The following is a 9566-nucleotide window of genomic DNA, read 5'->3' as shown; positions in this document are numbered from 1 at the left end:
CCTGGACGGACAGGCACAGCATTCAAGGTCAAGCCCTTGTAGAGATGTAAATCCTGGACAGACAGGCACAACATTAGATGTAAAGTCTTTTTAGGGACAAAAGGCCTGGATGGACAGGCACAGCATTAGAGGGCAAGCCCTCATAAGTACTTAAGGTCTGGACGGTCAGGCACAGAATTAGAGGTCAAGCCCTTTTAGGGACATAAGGCCTAGATGGGCAGGCACATCATTTGAGGATAGAGGTCAAGCCCTCGTAGGACACCAGTTTTCTATAGTACTAGAAACATTACTGTTGTCACCGAAGAACGATTTTGGGAACATGGCCCATATTATAAAAGTCATGAAAATTATTGAGCATATGAAATATGCAAGCTCCAAACATCTTAAGTCAGCTTTTTATGTTATTACATTCCAAATGTGGATGGACAGGTACAGCGTTAGAGGTCAAGCCTTTGTAGGGATGTAAGGCCTAGATGGACAGGCACAGCATTAAAGGTCAAGCCCTTTTAGGGACATAAGGTCTGAATAGAAAGGCACAGCATTTGAGGTCAAACCCTTGTAGAGATGTAAACCCTGGATGGACAGGCACAGCATTAGAGGTCAAGCCCTTTTAGGGACATAAGGCCTGGACGTCAGGCACAGCATTAGAGGTCAAGCCCTTTTAGGGACATAAGGCCTGGACGTCAGGTACAGCATTAGAGGTCAAGCCCTTGTAAATACCCAGAACCTATTAACTGTACTTATGCACTTCAGCTGATGACAAAGGAAAACAAGTGTTGCTTACCTGTAACAGGTGTTCTCACAGGACAGCAGGATGTTAGTCCTCACATATGGGTGACATCACAGGATGGAGCCCTGTATGGAAAACATTTCTGTCAAAGTTTCTACAAAGCTTTGACTGACACTGGCACACTGAGTGCACTGGGCATGCTCAGCCTTCAATTATCCCTGTGAGCCACAGGTGTCTCCCTCAGTCTCGTCTTATAGCTAAAAGCGCAAGCAAAACTGAAATAAAAGTAAAATCGTATACAGACCCAACTCCGCGAGGTGGCGGGTGGGTTTTGTGAGGACTAACATCCTGCTGTCCTGTGAGAACACCTGTTACAGGTAAGAAACAAAATGGCGCCGAAAAATGGCGGTGGCCATAGACCAACACGATTCCACGGCAGGAGGTCCTTCCGGACCCCCGCTGGACTTTTGGCAAGTCTTGTGGGGGTCAGGAGGCCCCCCCCCAAGCTGGCCAAAAGTTCCTGGAGGTCCAGCGGGGGTCAGGGAGCGATTTCCCGCCGCGAATCGTTTTCCGTTCGGAAAATGGCGCCGGCAGGAGATCGCCTGCAGGAGGTCGTTCAGCGAGGCGCCGGAACCCTCGCTGAACGACCTCCTGCAGTCGATCTCCTGCCGGCGCCATTTTCCATACGGAAAATGGCGCCGGCCATACGCGTATGGCCGGCGCCGGCTGAAGACAACAAGATTCAATAGCAGGAGCCCGTTCCGGACCGCTGCCGTTCCGGACCGCCGCTGGACACCCAGGTTATTTAAGTCATTTGGGGGGGGGTTCGGGAGGGTGGGGGATTTAATTTAAAGGGTCGGGGGTGGGTTTTAGTGTGCCGGCTCACGATTCTAACGATTTATAACGATAAATCGTTAGAATCTCTATTGTATTGTGTTCCATAACGGTTTAAGACGATATTAAAATTATCGGACGATAATTTTAATCGTCGAAAAACGATTCACATCCCTACTTTATATTATTATTTCCTTCGATGTTATTTTAAACTAAGAATCTCATGTGGAACTATTATTTTGCTTTATACCTATTTAAATGGCAAGCTGATATTTATTTATTTATTTATTTATTTAAGGTTTTTTTATACCGGCATTCATGAACTCGTTCACATCATGTCGGTTTACAGAAAACAGGGGTGCGAAGAATACAACCAAAAAACATAATAAAACGTGATGAAAAGAAGCAGTTACAATTAACAAGGGCTAATGAACTGGGATTGTAAGAATAAAGAGAGATAGAGAGGGTTAATTATATACAAATGTACAATGTAAATATGGAGTCCAATATATACAGCTTCTGAGCAGAGAATTATTGGTGGTGCATGTTAGGTGGAGTTCGGGAAGGCTTGCCTGAAAAGCCATGTCTTTAGCCTTTTCCTAAAGGTTAGGAGGCATGGTTCGTTTCTGAGATCTGGAGGGATGGAGTTCCATAACGGTGGTCCTGCTGTGGAAAGGGCTCGGTCTCTTAAGGTGCTGTGCTTAGTGGTTTTCGTGGGTGGAACAATGAGGCATCCTCTGTAGGCTTCCCTGGTTGGTCTTGTGGATTTGTGTAAACAGGGCGGAATTTGTAGGTCGATTATGGTATGTTGGTGAATGATTTTGTATATCAAGGTGATGGATTTATAAATGACTCTGAAATGGATTGGTAACCAGTGGAGGTCTTGTAGAACTGGGGAGATGTGGTCTCTTCTCCTAGTGTTAGTCAGTAGACGGGCTGCTGCGTTTTGAACCATTTGGAGTGGTTTTGTGTATGAGGAGGGGAGGCCAAGTAGAATAGAGCTGCAGTAGTCCAGTTTAGAGAAAATGAGGGCTTGGAGGATGGTTCTGAAGTCTTTGGCATGGAATAGTGGTCTTATCCTTTTTAAGACTTGCAGTTTAAAGAAGCAGTCTTTGGTGGTTTTATTGATGTGGGCTTTGAAGTTCAGTTTATTGTCGATTAGCACACCTAGATCTCTCACATGAGTGGTTTGTAGGTTGGTTGGGAGACAGGCTGTGAGATTGTTGTCAGGAGTTATGAGTAAAACTTCAGTTTTGGCAGAGTTTAGTACCAGGTTTAGGCTTTTGAGGAGGCTTTTGATTTCTTGGTGACAGGATTCCCAGTATTCGAGGGTTTTTGAGTATGTTTCTTTGATGGGTATCAGGATCTGAATGTCGTCTGCATAGAGAAAGTGTATTAAATTGAGGTTGGTAAGAAGTCGGCAGAGTGGTAGAAGGTAAATATTAAAGAGTGTGGGGGATAAAGAGGAACCTTGTGGGACTCCGATGGTCGAGTCTTGGCGTGATGATTCTTTATTATGGATTTTTACCTTGTAGCCTCTGTTGGTTAGAAACGATTTGAACCAGGAGAGCGCTAAACCAGAGATACCTATCGCAGCTAGCTGGTTGATGAGGATAGCGTGATTTACGGTATCGAAAGCTGCTGAAAGGTCCAGAAGGATCAATAGAAAGGATTGTCCTTTGTCTGTACCTAAGATGAGGAGGTCTGTAAGGGAGGTAAGTAGGGATTCAGTGCCCCGATTTTTGCGGAATCCATGTTGTGAGGCGGATAGAATTTTGTTGTCTTCAATGAAGTCCGATAGTTGGGTGTTCACAAGCCTTTCCATAATCTTAGCTATGATAGGAAGATTAGCTATTGGACGGTAGTTGTTGGGGTCTTTTAGGTCCAGGTTGGGTTTTTTTAAAAGTGGTTTGAGTGAGGCTTGTTTGAGGTCTTCTGGGAAGGAACCTTGGGAAGGCGAGCAGTTGATGATGTCCGCTAATGTTTTGGAGATGGTGTCTGGTATTGAGAGGAGAAGTTTTGTGGGTATATGGTCTGCCGGGTGCGAAGATGGTTTCATTCTACTAAGCATGGTTTGGATTTCGGAGGAAGAAGTTAGTTCAAACATTTCTAGATGAATGTTTTTGATGTGAGGCATTAGAGCTGGTGTTGGGGGGGCGATATTGGAGGGAAGTTGAGTAAGAAGATTCGTGATTTTGTTTTGAAAGAAGAGAGCGAGTTCATCTGCTTTGGCTTGAGCTTGATTACTAGGGCATTCTGGTGAGGGTATTTGAGTGAGGGAGGAAACATAGTTGAATAGAGCTTTCGCGTCAAAGACTAAGTTGTGAATTTTGGAGGCGAAAAAGTCTCTTTTTGATTTGGAGGTGCAGGCCTTGTATTGTTGTAGCGTGAGTTTGTAGGCTGAGAGTGTGCTAGCACTAGGGTTTTTCCGCCAGTTAGATTCCTTTTGTCTTAGATATTGTTTTAGCCTTCTGAGATCGTCGGGTGAACCATGGTTGTTTTTTGGAGGCGTCTGGGTGGGATTTTTTTGTTGTTAGAGGGCAGAGCTTGTTGGCTATGTATTCTGTGATAGTATTCCAGGATTGTAAGGCAGTATTGGGATCGGTGAGAACTATAGCAGGAAGGTGTTTGGTTAGCTGATTGGTGAGGTCGTCGGGGTGGCAAGATTTTCTGTAGTTAAAGGAGGGAGTAGTTGTATGAGGGGCAATAGATTTTTCCAGTGAGAATGAGGTAGAAATCAGGGAGTGATCCGACCAGGGTACCTTCATATTTTTTGGTGGGGAAGACGATTTTATGCCTTTGTTGATAAAGATCAGGTCCAACGTATGTCCTGCTTTATGTGTCGGGTTTTTGACTATTTGGGTGAAGCCCATTGCTGAGAATGCTAGTAGTAGATTTTGGCAGCTGGGGGAGGGATCAGGGTTATCCATGTGTAGATTGAAATCTCCTAATATTATTGCTGGTGTGTCCAGGTTGAGGAGTGTTGTGGTTATTTCTATGATGGGTGAGACGTCAGATTCTAAGAGTCCTGGTGGGGCATAGATGAGAAGGATTTGTAGTTGGAGTGATGTGAAGAAGCCAATTTCAAGTTTAGTATCGGAGTGGACTGGATGGTGTGAGAATCTGAGGTCTTTTTTTGTTGCAAGGAGGATTCCCCCTCCCTTCTTTTTCAGTCTAGGAAGGGAGAAGATGTCGTAAGTTAGCGTCGGTAGTTGGTTTATTATTGCAGTATCTGTAGGTTTCAGCCAGGTTTCTGTTATTGCGCAAATATCTGGCTTAGCGTCGGTGAGGTAGTCATTGAGGATTAGTGATTTTTTAGTTATAGATTGCGCATTGAATAGCGTTAGTGTGAATAGGGTGAGGCCTAGTAGTTGGGTTATCGGAGCTATTAGGATTGGGGTGAGTGATTTTAGGTTGCGAAGGTGTACTTGTCTAGTTAGATTTCTTTTCTGTAAGAAACTGTGATGTATGATTGGGATTGAGAATGTTGGATACATTTTAGAGGATTGTTCCATTTTGATTGTGGTGTTATAGATGAAGCTGTATTCGTCTGAGTGGAGTTGTTGAGTGGATGTCGGGTTCCAGGAGTTAGTATAAGAGTGATTGCTGGCGTTTGGAGTGAGGAGAATTCGGCGTTTTAATGAAGGCACATGTGAAGCCGTTTGACTCTGGATGTGTGGTCCTGCTTTGGTTGTTTGAGATTGAGCGTTAGAGGTATTGGTGAGGAATGTCGCTGGCTGACTTGGATGTTGTCTACAGCCCTGGTTCTAGCATGCATGGAGGTCTTGCTGTCTGTATGTAAAATATCTGGCATAAATAAAAAATTTAAAAAAAAACCAAAACCCACATTCTCTACTATCTGCATGTGCTGGTCATCAAGGGCAATCATTTCCCCAATGCTCCTTGTTACAACTTTTGAGGCTGCCTTCCTCCCAGCCCGGGATAGCGTTAACACACACATCCCTATTTCCTCCATGGTGTGTTGTCGCTTCTGCCACATGGCAGGGGGCTGATGCCCTGCCACCTGACTGCTAGAAGGGGCTGAGGGTGTGGGGTGGCTCTGCTCCTTTTTAACCACTTTACGCTGCCTGAAAAAGGGGTACCCTGACTGGTACTGCCACCATCCCCAGATAGCAGTACTATTGTTGGGTGTTGCCTCTTCATATGATGCGTCATGCCAAAATTAAATAAATGTCCCATTTGCTTGCCTCTGCTAATAGCCCTGGCACAGTAATTACACTGAGCAAAACGTGGGTCCTCCATCACTTTAAAGTGGCTCCAGATTGCAGGTTTCTTTCTTGATCCCTTCTCTATAGCCTTCGGGGTGGATGCTGGTACTGGAGCTGAAGTAGTGGGTGTACCCTGAGAAGCAATGCCAGGGGCATCAGTCACACTCTGTGCCTGCACTGACTGCTCTTCCTCCTCATCATCATCAGTTTCATCTCTCCCCTGCTGCACTGAAGTAGAGGCTAAGACAGGACTATAATCCTCCTAAGCCTTCTTCAGCTATTACTTCTTCCATTTCTGATGATAAGAATCCCACACAAGATGATTCTTCATCGGAATCAGAAGGAAACAGTGCCTGCGCTAAATTGTTGAGTCTGCTGTCGCACTGCTGCTTTTGGGTGTTGCCATTTTGTCTGGCATGACTCAGCCTCCCCTTCCCTCACCTCCTAAACGACAGGATCAGAAACAAGTTGTGGCGATGCATCATCTTTAAATTTCATTTATTTCCTGATGGAACTAATTGCCCCTCCAGAGATTTTAGATTGGAAGAGATCCCTTTTTAACTTTAATGGGGGACTGGCACTGCCTTTTGAAGTGCTTCCTCTGCCAGTCCCAATCACTCCCCCACGTCTAGCTTTCCCTGGCATTATGGATTTAATGTCACTGCCTACTAGGGATTTCAATTAAAAGAATTATTTCCAGAAGAGGTCCACTGGGGATTTGGCTTTAGAGAGAACTGCTGTCCCAATATATGTGAGTCTGCAAAATTGCCCACTGGCCCACGAGGCTGTGCCTGGATGTACACTAAAACTGGGACCGCAGTGTATTGTGCACACACCAAGCTTGTAACTGCTAAAGAGGCCCACTGGGGATTTGGCTTTAGAGAGAACTGCTGTCCCAATATATGTGACTCTGCAAAAGTGCCCCCAAGCCCACGAGGCTGTGCCTGGATGTACACTAAAACTGGGACCGCTGTATGCACACACCAAGTTTGTAACTACAAAAGAGGCCCACAGGGGATTTGGCTTCAGAGAGCACTGCTGTCCCAATAATATATATGTGAGTCTGCAAAACTGCCTAGTGCCCACTGATGCCCAGTGAGTGCACTTCTTGGCTTAAAAGAGCACAAAGAGACAGCCTGGGTTCAATAAAAAAATTTCAGTTAAATAAAAGGGATGGCTTGCTTGGCACAGCAGCAAAAATGAAGAAATATCTTTTTCAATGGAATATTCTATCAAAGTAGCTAGCAACTGAATACAGATTTCAGACACTCAGACTAGCTCTGAGTAAAGCCACCATCCACGGACCACCTCCCCAGACCATCCCCGCCAAGAAAGTGCATGGCACGCCATGTTCTTAATGTATAAATAGTGCTGCGTCATCAGGAATAGCATCACAGAGCAGTGAGTGAGAGCGGCGATTGGCTGCATTACAAAAAATGCTTAGCTCTGATAGGTTGCATTCTGGTCTCCTTGCCAACCTGTCTGTCCCACTCTATGACAGGGCTGTGAGATCACTTATGACTCACAGGAAAGGGCTGTTTTTTGCTATCTCCTATTTCAAACATCCGCTAAGAAATCACTGTGAGCCAAAAGAATGAAACTAATATGATATATTGTATTTGTGGGGGATCGTGATGCGTTTCGCGAACCCACGAATACAATGAATAGGGACTTATTCGTTGTGGATTGCCAATGCGTTGAAAACAAATGCACATCCCTACTGCTCATGGCTAACCCTGGGAGCTAACCCTGTTGTCTGCACTCAGAGAGCCCTGGACCCATCTGTCCAAGGATTTTATTGTGGACCTCCCTCTCTCACACAGCTCCACCATGCTATGGGTAGTGATGGATAGAATCTTCAATTTGGCACATTTTGTACACCTTCCTGGCTTGTCTTCAGCTCTGGAGGTAGCACGCCTCTTTATCCAACATGTTTTCAGATTACATAGCGTTGTGTTCCACGGTCGTGGCACCCCACAACTGCGGCCCCCTACCTTAGCCACGGCGCTCTTGCGCCGCGGGAGCCCCGGGAGAGGGCTCCGATCCTGGCCGTCGCCCCCGCACGGCCTCTTGAGCTGCCCGCTGCAGGGGGAGCCGTCCTGCTCCCCCCTCGCGGTGTCCAGCAGCGTCTCTCCTCCACGGGACAAAATCAAAGATGGCCACCACCATCTTTAGGCTCGAGGCCGCACCTCCTCATTAGCCTTAAAGGGACATGATCCCTTTAACCAGGCTCAGCTGTTCCCTATGAGCTGGAGCAGAGGAAGTATAAAGGGAGAATTCCTCTGCTCATTCCTCGACTTGGCAACGTCCCCTAGCGCTGTCTAGTCTGCTTGCTTTGGTGAGTCTTCAAGCTTTGGATCCCGTTCCTGCTCTGTCTTGGTGTTCCTGGTTCCTGACTTCGGATTGGCTTATGGTGATTCTCTGGTTCCTGACTTCGGATTGGCAAGCAGTGATTCTCTGGTACACACTTCGGACTGGTGAGCGACGACCCTCTGGCATTCAACCTAGGACTCCTTCAAGACTCCGTCTCCAAGGGCCCACCTAAGTCCCAGTGGCTCAGGTCCCTACGGGCTCCTCCTGGGGGGACCGCGGGCTTCCAGGGCGAAGCTCCAGTTGGCCTTTGCACTGTTACCCTGACCTCCCTAGGTCCACCTAAGTCCCAGCAGTCGGGTGCCTACGGGCTCCTCCCGGGGGGACCACAGACCACCAGTGGTGAAGACACAGCGCCTCATCTTGTCTCTTCATCGCCTCCGTGTTCGCCTCAGTCTCAAGTGCCAAGGGTCAGCTGGTCCTGCCTCCTGTTCTGTCTCGCCACCCGATAAGAGAGCCTACGGACCCTTCGAAAGGTATACCATCCTCTCATCGGCCAAGGGTCCACAAGCCTGAGCATAACACATAGATTTCCCTCTCATATCCTGTCTAACAGAGGCATCTAATTCACAGCTCAATACTGGAAATTTGGCATTATCCTGGACTTTACCACAGCATATCATCCTTAAGGTAACGGTCAGTGGAAAGAGTCAACCAGAGCCTCCACCTATACGTCAATGAGAGACAAAATGACTGGACCATCCTGCTAGTGTGGGCAGAATTCTCCCACAATAACCACATTAGTAGTGGCTCCAGCTCTTCTCCCTTTCAGATTATTCATTGCAAGCTTCCACAAGTTCCCCTGCTGTTGTCTCTCCTTGTGGCTTACCCAGCAGCACAAGTTATGGCCCAGAAACTTCAGAATCTATGGGTACAAATGAACCATTTAATTTCCAAATATACAATTTAGGCCAAAACACACGCTGACTTCAAACGCAGACTGACTTTGCAATTCCAAGTTGGGGACTTTGTATGGCTACATCTGTGTCTTTGCCTCCCTTCTCTCCAGCTGGCACTTCGACTCATAGGTCCTTTTTCGGTTATACGTCTAATTGCACAAATAATGTACCAACTTAAACTTCCTGCTACTTTGAGGACACACAACATATTCTACATATCCCTATTGAATACTTCGGTCCTCTCTAGGCCATCCTATTGGTCCACCAAACCCACAGAAATTTCTTTGGAAGAAGAAATGCACTATGAGGTACAGGAAATTTAAGACTCTCGCAGACAACATAATAAACTGAAATATCTCATTGTATGAAAGCCTTACAGATTAGAGGACAATTCCTGGGAGCCAGCAGCCAATCTCAATGTGCCTATCCTGGTATAAGAATTCCACTGTCAATTCCCTTTGAAGCCTAAGCCCGAGACCTTGAGGTGGGGGCTTAAGAAGGGAG

Source organism: Rhinatrema bivittatum, chromosome 17, assembly GCF_901001135.1.
Source record: "Rhinatrema bivittatum chromosome 17, aRhiBiv1.1, whole genome shotgun sequence".
Taxonomy (NCBI): Eukaryota; Metazoa; Chordata; class Amphibia; order Gymnophiona; family Rhinatrematidae; genus Rhinatrema; species Rhinatrema bivittatum.
Note: the sequence above shows the minus strand (reverse complement) of the source record.